General features: G+C 35.9%; 1 long non-coding RNA gene across 2 annotated transcripts; it reads right to left on the reverse strand.

Moving 5' to 3' along the window:
- Positions 1-18,677: 18,677 nt before the first annotated feature.
- On the reverse strand, positions 18,678-22,739 carry LOC110345872 (uncharacterized). 2 transcript variants are annotated; one of them, XR_002389510.2, is made up of 4 exons: positions 22,214-22,739; positions 20,762-20,819; positions 19,394-19,491; positions 18,678-19,287 (listed from the first exon to the last, which is right to left on the reverse strand). It is a non-coding gene; the product is annotated as an uncharacterized LOC110345872 (long non-coding RNA). The 2 variants fall into 2 exon arrangements; XR_015449477.1 differs by having other exon boundaries at positions 19,366-19,491.
- Positions 22,740-22,957: the final 218 nt, after the last annotated feature.

Consider the following 22,957-nt stretch of genomic DNA (forward strand, 5'->3'; position numbering starts at 1 on the left):
CCTCCTCTACATCTCGTCTCCTAGATGCAGAGTGCACTTTTATTTTTACTTTTTATCCTTTTCTCTCTTTCATTTGGTTCAGGTTCACTCTGCAGAGCTAGTTCTTCCCTTACTTCTTCACCCCTCATTTTTCAAATAAACTTTTAGCACCATTTTTGACTTGGCTCATCCACTTCTTTGTTGGAGGCAAGAAGGGCCTGGAATGCTTTTAATTGGCAAGCTGTTTCTAAAGGAACTACCGGACAACACCATGACATTCTTAGTCTGAGTGCAACAGGATCCCATTCATTGTGATCTCACTAAACCTTATCACTATGACATAGAATGTAGGTCTAATGTTATTTGGAATGATCTCTGCTAAATATTATTTTCATCCACAGAAATTTAAATAAAAATCAAGAGCATAGTCTCAGAAAATGGAAACAAGGCTTTTATAAATAAGGAGGGGAAGAGAGGTTAAAGAGGGGAGAGGAAAGGGGAAAAAAGCAGAATCGAGATATATCATGTACAGGTACAAATTCCCTATGATAAATGTGATCATTATGTATATCTAAAATGTACCAATAAACTTCATCAATTTAAAAATGGCTGGAGTAGATAAACTTTTAAGGTAGTCCTTTGAATTGTGAATTCTTACAAGGTAACATACATCACTGTGGCATGTGCTATTTGTAGAACTGAGGCGCTGGATGGAACAACTGTCTCTGAGGCCAGTCATCTGACCTCCAAAGATCCGAGTCCAAAAGGAACTCACTCTATGAGCCATGATTATTTTTAGTGTATTATTTTTAGTATATTGATTCCCTTCCATGGTTTGGGGCTGATTGAGGCCTCAAAGCTTTAAGCCATTTAATTTGACCTTAAAAGTTTTAATCTGCCAAAATAATTTTCTCATTGTTTCTAAAGAACTGTCATCTCTAAACTTCCTTCTGAACCCTTTAAGAAAAATGTGAAATATATCCCCATAAAAATAAGCTAACATTATGAGATATTACCATTTATAAGGCAGTTAAAAATTGAGAAACATCTATCAAAAGTAAGTTTATATATCATGCAGAATAACCTTTTTTATTTTTTCCTACCAACAACCATCTAGCTGGGTCACTTATTATTTGAGTCCCCTCAAAGCTCAAAAGATTAAAAAACTACCTATTAAAAACATATAAGTTTAGAGGTGTAGACAAGATGTGAGGAATAAGGAAGCGTGAAATGTTCTAGATATTCCAGGTAAAAGCTCCAGTTTTACATGAGGGAAAAGAGTATCACTTTACAGTGTTACTCTAGCTTGACATTTGACTTAGACATCTAAGGGCCAATGGTTTAGAAATGTACAGGGTCTATTTTTGCCTTGTAATGGAGAATCAACTGGAGGCAAAAAATCTCTAAATGAACAACACTAGTTCACAGTGAATTGAATAGTTTCACATTAATAGCCATAGGTGCAGATGTGACAGTTGCACAGGAAGAACTGCACTGTACTGCTTTTTTGGTCTTTGGAAGGCTCCCTGGAGACAGCTCCACCTTCTTGTCTTTTGAGTAGTGTGGAATGTGACAATCACCAAGTAGATTTCTTCATCAAGGAGAATAAAGTCTTGTCACACTCGTGAAGACTCTCACTTTCTCTCTTTGCCTATGGGGATACTCAGGCATGAGGCAACAACTGGTGTAAATTTTAAACCTAAGCAGAAACATCAATAAAATATCCTGAAAGCATCAATAAAAAATTCAAATATTTATTAAAATCTCTTGAAGATAACCTGGAAGCTTAGACTTGAAGATGTGGGAGAATGCACAGATGTCTCAGCAGCTTTCTGGCATGGAGACTGCTCTACCTCATGAGACCCAAGTGACATCCTCAAAATGACAGGACCACCACTGCCCCAGGTTATGGAGTTACTGTGAACTGTACACAGAATGAATTCCCAGAACCTGCAAATGTGCGGCCTCCCATGGAGAAAAGAGACATTGCAGATGTGATTATGATAAGCTTCTTGAGATGGGGAGATTTCCTGGGTTACCCAGCTGGGCCACTTGCAATCCCAAAGGTCCTTGTAAAGAAAGAGAGTGGCAGGAGAGTCAGAGGAGAAGTGGGGAAGCAGAGGCTGAGGGCCACCATGGCTGGCTTTCAAGAGGCAGAGTCAAGCCATGCAGGAATCCTGCAGAAACTGGGTAAGCAAGAGATGAATTCCATCCTCAGATGTTGAAGAAAGAAGGCTGCTGTGCTGCTCTGCCGACACCTTGGGTTAAGCTCTGGGAGACATCTGACCTCCAGGACTATAAGGTAATAAATTGATGTTGTTAACTTCCTAACTTTGTGATAATTTATTATAGGAGCAGTAGGAAACTAATAGGCTATGTATATTGTCAGAATCAAAATGAAATCACAGATATCAGCCATAACAAAATAAAAAATGATGACAGAAAGTTATGATGGCAGGGTTCTCAAGCAAGATTGAGAATAATGATGAGACTCTACCAGAACCACAACCTTCACAAAGACCATCACACTTACACACGCATGCACGCACACACGCGCACACACAGGGGCACCTGCCCAGGATTGTCTGTTCGACCTCAGACCAATGCCACCCTTGTTATTAACATTTGTAACAAAGAATTACTGTTATAAATATCTAATGTAATCCTCCTCCTTACCTAGGGCAGAGCTGCCACAAGCCACAAGCGCTGGCTGTTGAGGAGACGCAAGAGCTACTAGAAGCACTCGTATCATAGGCTGCTCGCCCTGGTGGGCACAGGGTGTAGGGTTATGATAATAGCTGAGAGTTCCTGGCATCCAGAGCTCGGAGCTGCAGCACTAAGAACAGAGTGCTATTGGTTCTCATAGCTCAGAGAGGCTAATGCTAAGGGAGATGCACTTTGCCTTTTTGCAGTTTCTCTCTCAATTGAGCAAAAGAAGGCTTAGCCATCTGGTAACAACCTAAGAGTCATCTCTTTTGAAAATGAAAATTTATGCTTACTTGGCTAACAATGGATAAGAGCAATGAAAATATTCTGCCTTTTTTTTTTAACCATTTATGTCTTATAGTCAGAGTCTTGGGCTCAGAGCAATAACAAAAGGTCTCTTTGTCTAGCTTAAAAATTTTTTTCTACCACTTGGGCCATAAAATACCAAAGAAAAACTGTCAATAATTTTTTAAAACCACTTCTAAAAATGTTTCTTGCCCATATTGTCTTAGCCTAGCAAACCAAATCAGCAAACTAAACAACAAACAAAAAAGATAATTTCAATATTTCATTCTTGGAGGCTTGTTATTTTAAGCAGTTCTAGGTAAAAGGTAAACATGTGAATAAGTTAACTCCTTAACTCATTTGAGACTGTGAAAAATGGTGAAAATGTAAAGGAAACTTTGTAAAACCAAGCTGTTTTGGGAAATACTTTACATAAAATCTGGGGCAAAACTTTCATAAGACTATCAAGACAAAATTTCATAATCAAACAATAAGAGAATAACAATAGTTATTATACTGTGTAATGTTACCTTCAAACTAATTACTTAGAGTATAGGACCTAAACCACAAAGATTCTTGGAAAAAAGAAACAAACAGATAATATCACAAAACCTTCTTTTTACTAAGATAAATGTGTAGCATAAATGAAAACAAGGCAAGTAAAAATATTAAGGTAACAAAATAAACAAGAAACTTTAGTTAACCCCATTGTCAGAAATACAATTTGGATTCAATAATCTTTTCATAGACTGGTTAATTATATTTTTTCTTTCTCACGAATAAAATTCTATAGTGAAGGCTATATGATATTTGTATAAATACATGCATGAATATTTTTTGCATACACCTTTAATTTTATTGTAACAAAGTAACTGGCACAATTTTAAAATTTAAAACAGCATCATCTTTTCTTTCTTGGGAAAACAAAACAAGAAAACCAAAAAATAAATGAACAAAATTACAATATAGAGTGTCAATTCCAAATAAGATTCTACAGGTTCTGCTGATATTCTCATCCAGTTTCAGGACTCAAGTCATCATTAGGGAAGAATATTACTTCAAAAGTGTCATCTTAAACTGCAAGAATGTTCATATAATATCACAATTAAATATGCCAAATGAGAAGCCATGTTGTCAAAAGGGCCATTTAAATCCAGGCTTAAACTCACACTTTTTTTGCATGTGTATGTGTTTTTTGTTCCATCCACATGTAAAGTAGGTTAAAGAATTTCATTCAAATTGACTTACGGAAAAATGAATATACAGATAATTAAAACTGTTAAGGATATAACTATTAATTCAAAGTTTACTTGACATGAGTACATCTTTGATCAATAAGATACTTTTAAATCAGTTGATAAAATTAAAATGGAGATGTCTTCAGAATAGTTAGCAAACATTTTTAGCTGGATTTCCTGCCCAGGCAAGGTTATATTCATCTTTATGAGGTATATAAAATCATTAAAGTATAACTCAGATTTACAAATATGCACTTGATCTTAACCAAAAGGCTGAGAAGTGATACAATTTACAAATATGTAGATGCAATCCCAATGCACTGTCCATTGCTTCCTGTATATCAAGTACAGCCATTTAACTTTTAGGATTTTTCATTGATGAATAAACAAGTTGAAAGAATAATTATTATGCTTGTCTAATTTCTCAGGTTTTGTAAATACATATAATTGCTTCATTTAATTAGGTGAATGTAAATGGGTCAAGTAGATTTAAACATTCCATGTATTGTGAAATTTTAAACTTACTTAACATTAAGTAATTGATACTCCTATCATTCATGTCTCAGTAAGTTAAAACACTACAGAACCAATTTTAAATACATATTCATATTGGCTTCTTAAATTCTATGAAAAACTCTCTAAACATGCATATATGTGATTTAATTTAAAATAGCTTTTTAAACATCAAAAACCTTTAAAAATTATTTTATTTCTATTAGTCCATGTTTGTATTACACTACAGTGAAGTTTGTTTTGGGGATCGAGACATGCATATTGCATATCTCGCTCATTTGTAATCCCTTTACCCCCATCTCCATTTTCTAACTCCTCCCCCAAGCTTCTTCCCTGTCTCTAAGAGCTCTACTAATCTTAATTAACAAGGATAGAAGATATTTTAATCATTCTTTTTATTTTCATGCTTAACACAATACCAGATGTAGAGGAGATATTAGCAACTGTTTTTAGATAGAAGAAATGACTTAATTCATTAATTGCATCAATTCAAGTGCAATATTTCAAGAACGTTAGTAGATGATGTTCCTTCATTTTATTTTGCTTTGATTTGATTTTTGTGTTTCATTTGTGGTGCTGGGGATTGAACCAGGGCCTTCACACTGAGCTACGACTCCACCTCTTTAATTATTATTTTTTATTTTTTTATTATTTTTTTATTATTTATTTTTATTATTTTATTTTTTTATTATTATTAATTATTATTTTTTAAATTTTATTATTATTATTATTATTATTATTAATTTTTTAAATTTTAAAACAGTCTCAGGGCCAGGGGTTTAGCTGCCTGCCTCACAAGCGCAAGGTCCCAAGTTCGATCCCTGGTACCAAAAAAACCCCCCAAAAACCAAAAAACAGTCTCACCAAGTTGCTAAATTGTCCAGGCTAGGCTCAAATTTGCAATCTTCCTGCTTCAGCCTCCCGGAGTGCTGAGATTAGACAGCTGAATAATCTATAGAGAATTTACATTTAGAGAAATGAACGACATAGGAGCCAAATTTCGTGGCTTCATATTAGGTTTAAAAATACTATATCAAGTGCTCTATATCAAGAACATACAACCAGAATCCAAGAAATTCAGGAAAACCTGGTAGCTGAGAGACCTCCATCTCCCAGCTGGAATGGTTTTCCAAGGTGTTCCCTACAAGGTGTTACCACTTCTAAGTTCCAACAAATGCTGCAAGTGCTCTTGGAATAAGAGTGTTGTGAAATGTTCTCAATTTACTCTGTTTCAAGAAGTAGAGAATGAGCAACCTAGGAAAGAGAGAAGCATGCAGCTACTTGGGGTTGATCCATGGCCCTGCTCTTTTCTTCTCCCTTCGCAACACTTAAATCTCTAAGGTCCCTTTTCTATTCTTGTAACACTGTAGTATTGATGTGGGGTGAGTGTAACCTCCTCTTTGGCAGAAAAATAAAAAGCAGATTTGTTTATACACAAACATTAAGTAATTTAGCCACCTACATGCATGTTTTGTAATCTAAAGGTCTGAAATAACCCAGATTATTACTATGAGATCCCTGAACAAAAGGATGGTTTGGTGAAGACAATAATTCCAAGATATTTCTAGAGAACACAAATTTAGAAAAGCATAGGCACCTCACTGGAATCCAAACGTCCATGGCCTGAGGATATGTTACTATTCGCTTTTTGATCTGACTCAGAAATGAACTTTTACAGACCCGACCTCTGGAGATTTCACACATGAATACCCATGACTGTAATAGATAATCATGATATCAACTCTAACTTAAAATTTCTTTCACATGGCTGTCTAACTTGTAAAATAACACCATCCAACTTTTCATTTGTTAACCCTATCTCTCATTATGAACCAAAGCCTCTCAGTTGCAATTATGGCAGCCTGAATATTAAAAGCCCACCCCAAGTGTCCATGCTATAATCCTTGTGATCTGTGAGCACACCCTACTACATAGCAAAGAGACTTCACAGTTGTGAATAAATTAGAGATTTGGGTATGGGGAAATTATCCTGGATTATCCAGTTAGATACAAGGTAATCACAAGGTCCTTCAAAGGAAGACCCAGGAGGTTTATTCAGGGAAGGAGATTATGGAAGAAGTCTGAGGGATGCAGAGCCACAAGCCAGGTATTGGGGGCAGCATTTTAAAGCTAAATGGGGCAGTCAAGCAGATCATCACTTAGAGGAAATGGAGCCCTGCTGTCCCATGTAGGACTTCCATCCTGAACTGTGAAATACTCTTACTGACCTCTTTTAATTCACCAAATTTGTGGTAATTTGTTACAGCAGCCATACATCAATTTAAAATCTAATAGTAATTTATTCTTTTGTGTGGAATTTTCAAAATGCATCAAGAAGAATTTATTCAAGTGTACTGCTTTGTTTTGTTTTGTTTTGTTTTGTTTGAGACAGGGTCTCACTATGTAGTTCAAGCTGGCCTTGAATTCACTATGTAGCCCCGGCTGGTTTTGAACTCATGGCAATCCTCCTGCCTCAGCCTCCTGAGTACTGGGATTACACATATGTGCCACCATGCCTGGCTAAATTTTTTAATCTTTTTTATTTATGGTTTTTTTTTTTTGCAGTGCTGGAGATTGAACCCTGGGCTTTATGAGTTCAAGGCAAGTCTTTCTCTACCACTGAGGCACATCCCCAGCTCGAGTACTTTAAATAGATATAATGAGATTATAAATTAATCTGTAGCAAGCTATGACAGTGCTACAGTCTGAATCCATACTATCTGTACAGTCTGATTCTATAGCCATATTAATTTTCTCTTTTTATCCTTTTAACCTTGGTTCTATTTATGTGGTATATTACATTCATTGACTTACATATGTTGTGCTATCTTTCCATCTCTGGAATGAAGTTGACTTGGCCCTGATATGATCTTTTTAATAACTTGTTAAATTCTCTGTGCAATTATCTCATTGGAGATTTTTTAGAACTTGGATAGCATATAATTATTTACTCCTTGTGTTAGTTACTTTTCTCTCATTGCTGAGACAAAATACCCAATACCCAAAGTAAAGGAGGGAAAGGATTTATTTAGCTCACAATTTGTAGAGGTTTCAGTCCATAATCAGCTGGCTCCAAGGCAGCGTGGCATTGCAGACAGGGCTTCCAGAGGAGAAACAGTTCATGGTGGCCAGAAGGTAGTAAAACCAACAAGGGAATTTAACAGTGTCTTTCAGCTCCTTTTATCCCATCCAGACTACCGAGATTGGGGCGGTGCCAAAACCAATCATTCACATGTAGTGGTTTAGCAATCACATGCCCTTAATCCCAGCATTACACATTTCAGATTCAGCTACCTCTGAAAAAGACTGCATGAGGCTTTGGGAGAGATCTAGACACAAGCCATAACACTCCTCAAGGTTTCTTTTCAAAGCAGTACGTAAACAAACTAGAGAATTCTTGAAGTACATGCCTAATCCTATCTCTTTCATCTCCCTGGGTTACTAGTTATAGATGTTACATGAAAAAGCTCTGAACTCAGAAAACATATACTTATTCTACCACCATGAAGCTTACCAAAGGGACCAAAAATCTCTGAATCTTAGTTCTGACATTTCTCTGAATGCTATGAGATCACCCTACATCTTGTTTTGTGGTATTTAATGACCTCTGAAAAAAGAAATGACCTTACCAAGAATGATGCGTGTCATCATGAATGTAGACAGGTGTAGCTTTAAAAAATGAGTCTTTTCATGGATAGTATTCCAGAGAATAAGAGGGAACTAACTGTAGGGTAACAGGAATGTGTCCTACTGAAATATAATACATAGTCTTTAAAAAGTATACAGTTGTGCTGTTAAGTATACATCCCATTTATCTAATTTGTATGTCAGGTAATGTTTGTTTCCAGTTCCTTCTCTTAAACCAAATTCCATTAGTTGTGACATTGATTTTGGCTTTGGCAGGTTCTCTTCCAAATTACATTTTTGTTCACTTTAATTCTGCTTGTGTTTTGTTTGTTGTCTTGTGTTTTTAGTATCTTCAATTTTTATCCAGTTGTGAAATTATTACCGGTATTACTTCGAGTCCTTACAATATATAGGATTCCACTATGAAATTCCTTCTAAGGAAATGAGTTCATTCTGTTAAGCAATATGATAAAAAAAAAAGACAAATAAGGTTTTTAAGAAAATAAAAGAACCAAACACCAAATATCTAATACTTTCAACACTTTCTTCACAATATTCCTAATCCTATAATCCATAGGGGTTTCTTTAGGCTTTTTATTTTCTTTGCTTCCTGTAGGAAGCACTTAAAGTGGCCATCCTGGGATATACAAGTCTTCAATCTCCAACACTTCCAAGTAAAGGACAGCCTTCAGCAATTATCCTTTCCCTAATCATGATCCAAACTATCTGCACTACTCCAGAATTATGGAGTGTCTCAGGATGTACTCCAGACACTTTGGTCTGATGAAACACATCCAGCTCTTGGCAAGGAATGAAAGCTCTGACCTCATTTGCCAATAATCAAGGCAAAGTCTGCTCTAAGCAGAGTAAGCTGAGGCACACCCCTAATTTGAATTTTCCACAATTCTTGTTATGACTTGTATGTAGATGCCCCCGAAAGCCTCATGTGGGCATCGGTGGGGCTTTTCAGAGGTGGCTGGATCTAGGGTGTGTGATGTTAGGATCAAGGATGTGATTCTGGAATTGGTTCATGGTGTGATGCTAGGATTAAGAGTGTGAGTGCTATCTGCCCTAAGGGTAGCCTGGATAAAATATAAGAGACAAAAAGAAGGCTGCTACAGTCACTGGTCATCACTTGCTGCTTGCTACTTCACTGCTGGTTGCCTTCTGCCTACCCCACTTGGCCGTGGACTGTTTCTCCTCTGTTATACCCCTCTGCCATGCCACCCTACCTTGGAGCCAGCCAATTATGGACTGAAACCTCTACAAACTGCGAACCAAAGTGAACCTTTCTTCCTTTAACTTTGGTTTTAGGAAAGTAACTAAGACAATTCTGAAAGAACTATCATGTGTCTTTTCATTCTTAGTATTAGTGAAGAGTTGTTGCTGTTTTATTTTTCCCTCCAAGGACATAGAGTCTGAACACATGTCCATGAAATTTAGTTTTCAGTTAAATATAAAATATATGGTATTGGGGGAAATAGTTAATGCACTTTGTTCTCCAAAGTACATTGATCCTCAGGAAGTAATGCCTTTAGGAAGTTGTGCATAAAAATCCTAAAGAACCAGCAGCTATGGCTAGACAAAATACCACCTACTTTATTTGTCAAAACAGGATTCTAGGGGGAAAAATAAAGTGCAGACTAATGCTTTAGAACTGAGGCTGCCTTTTTCCTTTCTTCCTAGTCAAAGGTGTGTGGTGTAATGAAGCACCCTGATTTTTGACCCTTTGGCTAGTGAAATGCTGTAGTAGAAGCTGAAGGTAAGCAGAAAACCTGTATCCTTGATGAGGTCATGGTCTGTAGTGGCCATTACACAGAAAAGTATCTGTCTTTATGGAATTGCAGGTATTTAACTGATGATGTTGGGTGTGTAAGAAAGTGTTTGAATTCTAAGAATCTTAATGCCTGTACCATCATGAGCATTGGACAGACTTGTTTATGTAACACAGTGTAAGTTAAAAAAAAATATGCTGACTTTCTGGGACAGTCAGGAAGGATGTATTAATAGAAGTAATTTGGGAACTAGAGACCTAAGATTTCTTCAGGCAAACATGGCTAGCCACATGCCTTCCAGGAAGAAAAAGCAGTATGTGAAAAGCAATAGAAAATGAAATACCCTGGTGAGCTCAGGAAATGACACACAGTTGATATTGGCTAAAGATATAAGCTTACCTTCACCAAATACCAGCACACAAAACTCATATAACAAACACTACTAGACATAAAAAATCAGGTAAACATCATCACAAACAGATTGGGGACCTCTATACTCCATGGTCACAAATGGACTGATCAATATATGAAAAATAAAGAAATATCAAAGTTGAACAAAACCTTTGAACAAAGAGACTTAATAGATATATTCAGAGTGTTCCACCCAACAACAGCAGAATACACATTCTTCTCAGAAGCACATGGAACTTTCTCCAGAATAGACTACACATGAGTGAATAAAGCATGCTGAAGTAAACGCAAAAACTCAAACTTATCCCATGCATATCATCAGATCACAGCACAATGAAACTAGAAATCAGTAGCAAAAGAACAGAAATTATACAAACATATGGAAATTAAACAGTACACTCTTGAATAATCAATGAGTCACAGAAAAAAATCAAGGAAGATATTAGACAATTCCTCAAATCAAATGATAATGCCAGTATAACATATAAGAACCTATGGGACACAATGAAAGCAGTACTAAGAAGGAAGTCTATAGCTATGAACACCCACATCAGAAAAACACAGCAAGTACAATTAAATAACCTAATGTTGCACCTTAAGGTAAAAAAAAAAAAAAAAAAAAAAGAACAATTCAGATCCAAAACTTGTATGAGGAAAACAATTGATAAGATTGGAGCAAAAATTAAAGAATTGAAAGTTAAAAAAAAGAATCAATTAATCAAAGAACTGTATCTATATGGCTCTATAAAATACACAAATCCTTATCCAATCTTACTAAAAAGAGGAAAGAAAAGGCACAAATCAATGCAATTAAAAATGAAAAACATGAAAACAACAAACACTGCTAAAATCCAGAAGATTATTAATAACTACTTCAAAAACCTGTATGCCAATAAATTGGAGAATTCAGAAAAATTGATAGATTTGTATATACATATGGATTAGTAAAACTGAAACAAGAATATATAAAAAATGCTGTATTATGCAGTAACAGGCAATGAAATTGAAGCAGTAATTTAAAAAAACTTACCAACTAAGAAAAGCCTTGAATCTGATGGATTCACTGCTGAATTCTAAAAGAACTTCAGGAAAGATCTAATGCCAATACTCCTTAAACTCTTCAGTCAAATTGAAAGGCAAGTACTATTCCAAAAGTCATTCCTGGAAGCTAGCACTACCCTGGTTCCAAAACTAGACAAGATCCTGACCAAAAAAGAAAAAGAAGAAAAAAAACTACAGACCAATCTCTTTAATAAAGATAGATGCAAAAATCTTAAAGATATTGACCAACTATGCAACAAATCATCAAAAAGATCATACATCATGACCAAGTGGAGCTCATCCCAAAGATGCAAGGATGGTTCAACACATGCAAATCATTAAATGTAGTACATCACATAAACAGATGCAAGAATAAAAATCAAAAGATCATCACAGTTGTTGCAGAAAAAGCCTTTGACAAAATCAAACATTTATTCAAAAAACCCCTGAAGAACATAGGTATAGAAGGACCTTACCTCAAACTGATAAATTTATGACAAACCTACTGCCAACATCATATTATTGGGTGGAGGGGGTTGAGACAGGGTCTTACTTTGTAGTGCAGGCTGGCCTTGAACTCACTCTGTAGCCCAGGCTGGCCTCAAACTCACAATGTTCCTCTTGCCTCAGCTTCCCAAGTGTAGGATTACAGGTATTAACCACCAAGCCTGGCACCATCACATTAAATGGGGAAAAGCTAAAAGATTTTGCTCTAAAATCAGGAACAAGATAAGAATATCCTCTATCACCCTTCTGTTCAATATAGCACTTGAAACATCACCAAGAGCAATTGGGTAAAAGGAAAAAAAAAACGGAATATGTATAGGAAAGGAAGAAGTCAAATTATCGTTATTTGCAGACAACATGATCCTCTGCATAGAAGATCCAAAAAATTCCATCAAAGTCTCCTAGAATTAATAACCAAATTCAATAGTGTAGCAGGGTACAAAATCAGTACACAAAAAATGATAGCATTCTTGTAATGAAGTTACTCAGACAGATATTAGGAAAGCAATACCATTCACAGCAGCATCAAGAAAAATTAAATACTGTACTTAGTAATTAACCTAACCAAGCAAGTGAAAGAATTCTATAACAAAAATTACAATACTCTGGAAAAAGAAGACATCAGAAAATAGAAAGATGTTCCTTAACAGCTTGACATACAGATAAGTGAGGCATATAGGACTCCAAATAGCCTTGATCAAAATAAATCTACACATAGGCATATAATTGTTAAGATTCCAGAAACACAACAGAAGAACGAAGTTCTACAAGCAGCCAGAGAAAAGAAACAAATCACATACAAAGGAAAGCCCATCAGAACCACAGCGGACTTCTCAACACAAACCATCAAGGCAAGAAGAGCTTGGAGTGACATATTCCAAGCCCTAAAAGAAAACAGCCTCCAACCCAGATTAATGTACCCTGCAAAACTATCTTTCAAAATGGATGGAGAAATAAGATACTTTCATGACAAAGAGCACCTTAGGAACTTTGTGAATACCAAACCAGCACTCCAAAGAATTTTACACAATATCCTAGGAACAGACATTGAGGATCACAACCCCAGGAACCAAAGCAGAATGAACCCATCTGGCGTGACAAGAAATTAAATGTAGAGGGGGAGAACCCAACAAAAAGAAAAAGTCATGGCAATGACAAGTCAATATGTTTCAGTTATAACCATCAATGTTAATGGTCTCAATTCACCAATCAAAAGAAATAGACTGGCAGAATGGGTCAAGAAGCAAAATCCAACAATATGCTGCATACAAGAAACACACTTAATTCAAAAGGAAACTCATAGACTGAAAGTTAAAGGGTGGAAAACAATACTGCATGCGACAGGAACTCGAAAAAAAAGCAGGAGTAGCTATCCTCTTGGCAGATCAAGTAGATTTGAAACCAACACTGATTAAGAGAGATGAAGAAGGACATTACATGCTTGTAAAGGGAAGAATCCAAGAGGAAGAGATGACAATCATAAATATCTATGCACCAAACACTAGTGCACCCAACTATATAAAACAAATACTAACAGACATGAAAAGTCATATATGCACTAATACAATTGTAGTGGGGGACCTCAACACCCCACTGTCACAAATAGATAGATCAAGTAGACTAAAAATAAGTAATGAAATACTGGAACTCAATCGAACTCTTGAATAAATGAACTTAACAGATGTTTACAGAGTGTTCCACCCCACAAAATCAGAATACACATTCTTCTCAGCTGCACATGGGTCATTCTCCAAAATAGACCACATACTCACATATAGAACATGTTTAAGTAAGTGCAAAGGAATTGAAGTTGTCCCCTGTACATTATGAGACCATAGTGCAATGAAATTGGAGATCCATAGCAAAAGAAGCTCAAAAAATTTCATAAACACGTGGAAATTGAACAACACACTTCTGAATAACCAATGGGTCACAGAGGAAATTAAAGAAGAAATCAGACAGTTCCTTCAATTAAATGACAAGGACAATACAACATATTGGAATCTATGGGACACAATGAAAGCAGTCTTATGAGGGAAATTCACAGCAGTGAATACACATATTAGGAAAACAGAACAATCCCAATTAAACAACCTGATGCTGAACCTCAAGCTTCTAGAAAAAGAAGAGCAGGACAACCCCAAAGCTCATACAAGGGAGGAAATTATAAAGATCAGAGGAGAAATCAATGCAATAGAGACTAAGAGAACGATACAAAAAATCAATGAAGCCAAGAGTTGGTTCTTCCAAAGAATCAACAAACTTGACAAACCTTTGGCCAACCTTGTCAGAAAAAGGAAAGAAAAGGCCCAAATCCATGCAATTAGGAATGAAAAGGGTGAAACTACAACAGACCCAGCAGAAATCCAGAGGATCATCAATATCTACTTCCAAAACCTATACGCCAATAAGATGGACAACACAGAAGAAATGGACAGATTCCTAGATACATATGAATTACCAAAGTTGAACGAAGAAGACCTAAAAATTCTGAACAACCCAATATCAACCCATGAAATTGAAAATGTAATTAAAAACTTATCAACTAAGGAAAGCCCGGGCCCTGATGGCTTCACTGCTGAATTCTACAAGACATTTAGAGAGGAACTGCTGCCACTACTGTTTAAACTCTTCAAGGAAATTGAAAGGGAAGCAATACTCCCAAATTCATTCCTGGAAGCAACCATCACCTTCATCCCCAAAGCAGAGAAAGACCCAACTGAAAAAGAGAACTATAGGCCAATCTCACTAATGAACATAGATGCCAAAATCCTTAATAAGATACTGGCAAACAGAATGCAGAAGATCATCAAGAAGATCATACACCCTGATCAAGTGGGATTCATCCCAGGGATGCAGGGATGGTTCAATATACACAAATCAATCAATGTAATACACTATATCAATAGAGCCAAGGACAAAAACCATATGATTATCTCCATAGATGCAGAAAAAGCATTTGACAAAATCCAACATGCATTTATGATAAAAACCCTACAAAGAATTGGAATGGACAGTCTCTACCTCAATCTGATAAAAGCCATCTATGCAAAACCAACAGCCAATATCATACTAAATGGTCAAAAACTGAAATCCTTCACACTAAAATCAGGAAGAAGACAAGGATGTCCACTATCACCACTCTTGTTCAATATAGTTCTGGAAACATTAGCCATGGCAATTAGACAAGAGAAAGAAATAAAAGGAATAAAGATAGGAAATGAAGAAGTCAAATTGTCATTATTTGCAGATAACATGATACTCTATATAGAAGACTCCAAGAACTCCACCAAAAGTCTTCTAGACTTAATAACCAAATTCAGTAAAGTAACTGGATACAAGGTCAACACACAAAAATCCATAGCCTTCCTCTACACAAACAACAGACTCACTGAGAGAGAAATAGGGCAAACAAATCCTTTCATAATAGCATCCAAAAAACTGAAATACCTAGGAATCAATCTAACAAAAGAAATCAAAGACCTGTTCTCTGAAAACTATAGCACTCTGAAAAGAGAGATTGAAGATGATATCAGAAAATGGAAAGACATCCCTTGCTCCTGGGTAGGAGGAATCAACATAGTGAAATGGTCATACTTCCAAAACTGCTATATAGATTCAATGCAATCCCAATTGAAATTGCAGCAGCATACTTCACAGACCTTGAGAAAACAATCCAAAAATTCATTTGGAACAAGTAGAGACCTAGAATAGCAAAAGCAATTCTAGTCAGGAGAGACGTGGCAGGGGGTATCACAACCCCCAACTTGAAACTATACTACAAAGCCACCATGATAAAAACATCAGGCTACTGGCAAAGCAACAGACCTGAGAACCAGTGGAACAAATTAGAAGATGCAGAAACAACTCCAGACACACTCAGCCACCTCATCTTTGGCAAAGGAGCCAAATACCCTTGCTGGAGGAAAGATAGCCTCTCTAATAAATGGTGCTGGAAAAATTGGGTTTCAACTTGCCAAAGATTAAAACTAGACCTGTATCTCTCACCTTGCACTAAACTAAAATCGAAATGGATTAAAGATCTAAATATTAAAACAGAAATGCTGAATTGCCTGGAACAGAGGTTAGGTAGGACTCTTGAAAACATTGGTGTAGGAAAAGATTTTATGAACAAAACCTCAGTTGCCCATGAACTATCACAAACAATCAACAAGTGGGATCTCTTCTTATTAAAAAGCTTCTGCACAGCAAGAGAAACCACCAACAGTGTGAAGAGACAACCCATAATGTGGGAAAAAAATTTCACCTGCTGTTCCTCAGACAAAGGTCTCCTATTTAGAATCTATAAAGAACTTTAAAAAATCAAACCTCCCAAATTTAAAGACCCAATCCAAAAATGGGCACCTGAAATGCAGAGACATTTCTCAGACAAAGAAGTAGAGATAGCAAATAAACATATGAAAAAATGTTCAACATCACTGGTCATTCGAGAGATACAAATGAAAACAACACTGAGATTCCACCTCACCCCAGAAAGAATGGTTGCTGTCATCAAATCAACCAATAACAAATGCTGGCGGGGCTGTGGGGAAAGAGGAACCCTGCTCCTCTGGTGGTGGGAATGCAGACTGATGCAAACACTGTGGAAATCATTGTGGAGATTCCTCAAAAAACTAGGATTAGGGGTCGGGGATTTAGCTCAGTGGTTTCACTGCCTGCTGTGCAAGCACAAGGACCCGAGTTCGATCCCTGATACCAAAAAAAAAAAAAAAAAAAAAACTAGGACTAGGGGTCCCACATGACCCAGCTATTCCTCTGCTGGGTATCTTCCCAAAAGAACTAAAAGCACCATACCACAGTAATATACACATACCCATGTTTATAGCAGCACATTGTAATAGCTAAATCTTGGAAACAACTCAAATGCCCATCAACTGATGAATGAATTAAAAAGATTTTTTATATAATGGAATACTACTCAACCATAAAGAAGGATAAACTCAAGACATTTCTAGGTAAATGGATGCATCTTGAGACCATCCTCTTAAGTGAAATAAATCAGACACATGTGTGTAAATATCACATTGTCTCTCTGATGTGAGAAACTGAAAATGTAAATAAAGACCAAAATGTACAATAGATAGTATAAAATAGGAAAAAATTGTTCAAAATAATTCCAAGCGTCAGATACTTTGTTAATAAGGCTTTTTATGCAAAAAAGTATCATTTTCTTAGGAGATGAGTTGAGAGATAGATTAGCAATTGAAAATATATTCTTTTAAAATTATGATATACCGTGTATTTAGCATTGTTATTCTCTATTTTGTTATGAAATTGTATTTCTTCATAGAAGTGCTTTTATATTTTCTCTATTAATATGTACTGGTATTACATTAAAATTAAAAATTAAAAAGTAGGTCTTAACGCAGAGAGTTCTTCTTAACCTCAATCCTTTGTTTCTGCCCCTGTCAGTTCTGTATCAGCACAGCGCTCTCTGCCCTTACTCTGCCGTAAATCCCATGATGCCTCCATTTAAAAGTGAGTTCAAGTGGTGTTTTCAAAGACTTTTAGGAACTTCAAATGAATTACATCCATGAATTCATCCAAAATATATTTAAATGGAGATATTTCATCTCTTCAAACATGGAACTTATAATTGGCAACATAAACATCATAGTATTTCATGGCATCACAGTGTTGATGAAAGAACAAAACTCTGTCACCCAGAGTTGTTTTGTTTTGTGGTATACTGGGGGTTGAGCTACACTCTCATCCTTTTTTTTTTTAGACAAGTTCTTACTGAGTCACTAAATTGCCCAGTCTGGGCTCACAATTGCAATCTTCCTGCCTCAGCCTCCAAGAGTTCTAGGATTACAACCATGTGATACCATGCCTGGCAGTCACCTAGAGTTATTAATCAATGATCCATAAGGACAATGACAAAGGTAGCTGGCCCACTTATTTTGTAACTCTGTGGCTTGAATACAGGGTTTTGTATTTTAGATGAAGACAGTTGACAAATTCAATCTGAGTACAGCACCCTATAGGAGGAATATTTGCAATGAGAAATTGTTTAATTCCTTCTTAATTTCTATCACTGCAATAATTACAAGCTGTAAAAACATGTTTGTTTATGATCTTGGATTTCTGTAGATGACAATAGAAGCTAATTTTTATCTAAAAGACATCCCGTCATAGAATGTTCTTCTTTATAATCATCTAAATCCAAGTTTTTTCCTTTGGGAATTTTATAATAGATGTTCTGTGTCTATTTGGCTTTTTCTTTTTAAATTTAGGAGATTAGTTTATTTCCTTTCTGGTCTTGATTTGTTTTGTTGTGTGGTGATTTGCTATTAATATTTAAACATATTCTTAGAGGCTACCCCAAATGAGTAATATGTTTTACAAAACAAATTACTCCTTAGGCATTTATTGCATAAAAAAAAAGTACCAATTACATAAATTATCTGGAATAATGTAAAATATCTGAATTTTCAGCCATTTAGTAAATAGCAACACTTCTCTCCTTAGTCTTAATAGTTTCAGTGATTCTCAATCTCCTTTGTGCCCTTAAAATTAAAAAAGACCCCCCAAAAAACTCTTTATGTGAGTTGTCTGTTTATATTTACTCTTTTAGAAGTTAAAAGAGACATTTTAAGATATGTATGTACAATATTTGTTCATTAGAAACAGTAATAAACAATAAACACAATGTATATCAACATAAATAGCACTTTATGAAAAATAATCTTCTACTCAGAACAAAGAAATTTTAATGAAAAGAGTGACATTTACATTTTGCAAAACTCTTGTCTGGCTTTATAGAAGACAGCTGGATTCTAATAGCTGCTTCTGCATCCAAACTGTTTAATTGTGTTATTTTGATTGAAGTTTATGAAAAAAAATCAGCCTCACTCAGTTGTAGTTAGGAAAAAAAAAGAATCATAGTTTAATAGTTTTGCAAATAATTGTAGATATTCTTCTTTGATATTAAAGCAAAACTCAACAAGTAATAATTTCTCATAGGTTAGTTGCAAGCATGGAATCGGAAAATGTATCAATGAATTTTTGTGCTCTACTACATTAAAAACTACTGATACATCTTCATTTTGTGCATATCTTTTAGCCAGCCAAAATTTTGTAACTTTTAGAATATGATGATTCCCTGAGTTGCGCAGATTTTCCAAATGTTGTCATTATTCCACTACACAAAATCAGTGGGTCGTGTTTCTCATCAGAAAAACCTGTAGATATTAGGAAATGGTCAAGTTTATAGGAGCACATAAAAGATTTCTGATATTCTAATTTTTGCTTGAACATACCAATATTATCATTGACGATGAGTGCTACCTGTTGTTTTCCTTGAAGTGGCAGGCTTACTTCATCCACTCTTTAGAAAACATCTGCTAAATCCCCAAGTCAGAACAACAGCTCGTGTATCAGTCATTCTTTAAAAAAAAAAAACGGTGTTCCATGAGAACAGTGAGAAAGGCCCCTAGCTCAGGCTATAACTCAAACAATTCCACAAATGCTTTTTCCAGAGGTCACTGTAATATCTCAGAATGCAGGGAAGTGCTATGTGTACACTTTCCTTTCTGTTACACAGGATATTAAGGAGACTTAAGGGTATATAGTGAACAAAGCTAATAATTCATCAATAACACTGTTAAGCGAAACTGATTTTTTACCTGCAATGCATGTCTGAGGAATGCATGACTACTGAAATGGTTTGGGGCTTGGTTTCAGGTGTGGGTGGGCCTTGTTGAGCAGATGGTTGGGGGGCACCATCTGGTTCCTGTTGGGGAACATGGTTTAGGGTGTAGTTTGGTGCATGGTTGGGTCTTGGCTGGGCACATGGTTTAGGGCATAGTCCAGTGCATGGTTGGGGCACTGTTGGGAAAAGTTTAGTGCCACTGTTTTCTGGTTTTTGAGTTTGAGGACTGCGGGGGGGCATTGTTTTGATTTATTCTGAGGCACCAACACTTTATCTCCCATTGCATCCATAGTATTAATGCAAATATCAACACAGTGACAACAGTAAATAAAGATAATATTGTTATAAAAATAGTTTTCCCCTCACAGACTCTCCGGACAGTTCTCCGGGCCTGCAGATCTGTGGACTAGACTCTAAGAACTGCTACTCAACAGTGTAACACCAAATTCTGAAGCTGAGGTGTGAAACATACTAAAACTTCAGCAAAATGGCCTGATGAAGGAAGATAAGAGAAGGGGAGACTGAACCAAGCAAGTTAAAGAGGACAAAATAGCACACACAAGCACTCCTTCAGCAAAACAAATTCTATTTTCAAGTGAAATCAGAAGCCAGTTGATAGTACACATGGCGGTGCTGGCATGTGAAATAGGCATCTGTTGATTTTAGAAAGAATCACAGCCACTGGTGAAGGTATAGAGATAAGATGTTATCTCCCAGTAGAACCATCTGGGAGATACGAGGTCTCCAGTTGGACAGGTTGGTAAGGGCACATTACAGGGCACATTCCCAGCAGCCTATTGTGCACAAGTAATGTACTACTCAGTGAGCAGAAGCAGTTGCCTAGCAATTATGGATGGAACCAACTGGGGAGGGACATTAGTCTGAGGGAAGAGAAAAAAGATTAAAACTTGAATTCAATAGTATAAAAGTTCCAAAGATATATGACCATGATCAAGCAAATCAGGACCTTAGGATATAGGAGTAAGGTTAATACTAGAACATACCAGCTGCCATCTGAGACCAATCCTCAACTTCATTCCTTCATGATCATTGGTCTGGAAGCTAGGAATGGGAGTGTTTGCAGATACAAAGTTTAATGACTTTATTCCATCAAGAAGGCCAAGATAAACTTGCTTCTTAAACCAATGAAAGGAAATGTATTCTAATGTTCTTAACAATCTGACAAAAAGGTATAATTACTAGAATGGGGAGATATATAAAGCAATCTTTCAAAAGGAGGGACTATCACTGCCAAAAAGCCAAGTAGGCAGGCTTCTGCCCTCTCCGATTCAATCAAAGTTTCACTTTTCATTTGATATCATATAATAAACTTCTGGATAAGAATTCAATTGTACTAACAGTCATATATATCTATGTAATGTATTGTAAATATTAATGTATTATCTTATAAATGCAAAATACTAAATATGTTATTTATATTATATAATCATTATTTAATAGTAAATATACTTTTATTTTATTATATAATTATATGTCAAATATAACCTTATATGACATATAAGATTATATTTAATATTATGTAAATATTATATAATTTTTAACACCCATAGCATCAAATTAAACATTATTTCTTCCTGAATGTACAAAAATCTATTCTCGAGTACAGGGACAGCAGCTATATAGAGTCAAGGCTTATTAACTAATACAAGGACTGAAATTATAAAAATAAGAGCAGAAATAAATGAGACTGGGACCAACAAATCATTGAATCAAAGAGTTAGTTCTTTGAAAGAATAAACAAAATAGCCAAACTCTTAGTCAATCTTACCAAAATAAAGACACAAATCCATGCAATTAGAAATGAAAAGGTGAAATCACAACAGAGTATTTCAAAATCCAGATCATTGATAACTATCTTGAGAACCTGTACTCTAATAAAATGGAAAATTCAGAAGAAATGGATAAATTTCTAGATACATATAAATTACTAAAGGTGAACCAAGAAGATATAAAAATCTTGAAAAAAATCTTTAATAGTCCAATATTAGTCAATGAAATTTAAGAAGTAATAAAAAAAAAAACCTACCAACTAAGAAAAACTCAAGTCACAACAGATTCACTACTGAGCTCTACAAGAACTTTAGAGAAGATCTAACAGAAATACTCCTCAAACTCTTCACTGAAATTGAAAGGGATGCGGTACGCTCAAAGTCATTCCTGGAAGCATTACCCTGATTCTAAAACTAGAAAAGGATCCAAACACAAAAGAGAATTATAGACAAATCTCTTTAATGAATATAGATGCAAAAATTTTCATCAAATACTGACAAACAGAGTGCAATAAATCCTCAAAAATATTGCACATCATGACCAAGCAGTCTTCATCTCAGGGAGGCGAAGATGGTTCAACATATGCTCTTTCAGATAATGCTTACTAGAGAAACAGTTTGAATGCAAGATATACAAATATATAAGAATTTACAAGATTTGCTTACAGTGGGCACCTGGAGAATCAGGTGTGGAAGAGGGCAAAAGGGCAGTCTGTGCAATGGAGATCCTGGAGCTCATGTAGTGTCCCATGCAATTTTGTATCAGGAGGTTGAAGGTTCTGTGCTAGAGGCTGAAGAGTCTGTGCCGGAAGGAAGCTGGGAGATGACATCCAAGGTAAAGGTGAAGATCGGATCTGTTTTCTGAAGAAACAGAAGCAAGGCTTCCTTCTTTGTTCCCCTTTTATTCCTTTCAGGTGACAGGCCAGTTGGTTGGTGCCACTCACACCCAGGCTGGGTCTTCTGTCTTCAGTGAATCCTCTCAGGCACACCCAGAACTATGCTTACCCAGTTTAGTTGGATGTTTCTTACTCAAGTTGACACACTCAGTTAATTATTACATAGCAAAATCAATATATGTGACACAACACATAAACGGAAGAACAAAAATCACATGACTGTCTCAATTGATGTAGAAAAAAGCATTTGGCAAAATCCTACATCCACTCATGATACCTAAAGAAAATAGGTAGAGAAAGTCTTTATCTCAATCCAATAACAGCCATCTATGACAAACCAATGGCCGACATCATACTAAATGGAGAGAAATGGAAAGCTTTCCCTCTAAAATCAAGAAAAGACAGGTGTTTGCTATCACCATGCCTATTCTACATAGTTTTTGAAACATTAGCTGAGCAATTAGGCAAGAACGAAAAATAAAAAGGATATGGATAAGAAAGAAAGAAGTCAAAT

Source organism: Heterocephalus glaber, unplaced genomic scaffold, assembly GCF_053883595.1.
Source record: "Heterocephalus glaber isolate CG9 unplaced genomic scaffold, H.glaber_assembly_v1.0 deba00000738, whole genome shotgun sequence".
Taxonomy (NCBI): domain Eukaryota; kingdom Metazoa; phylum Chordata; class Mammalia; order Rodentia; family Bathyergidae; genus Heterocephalus; species Heterocephalus glaber.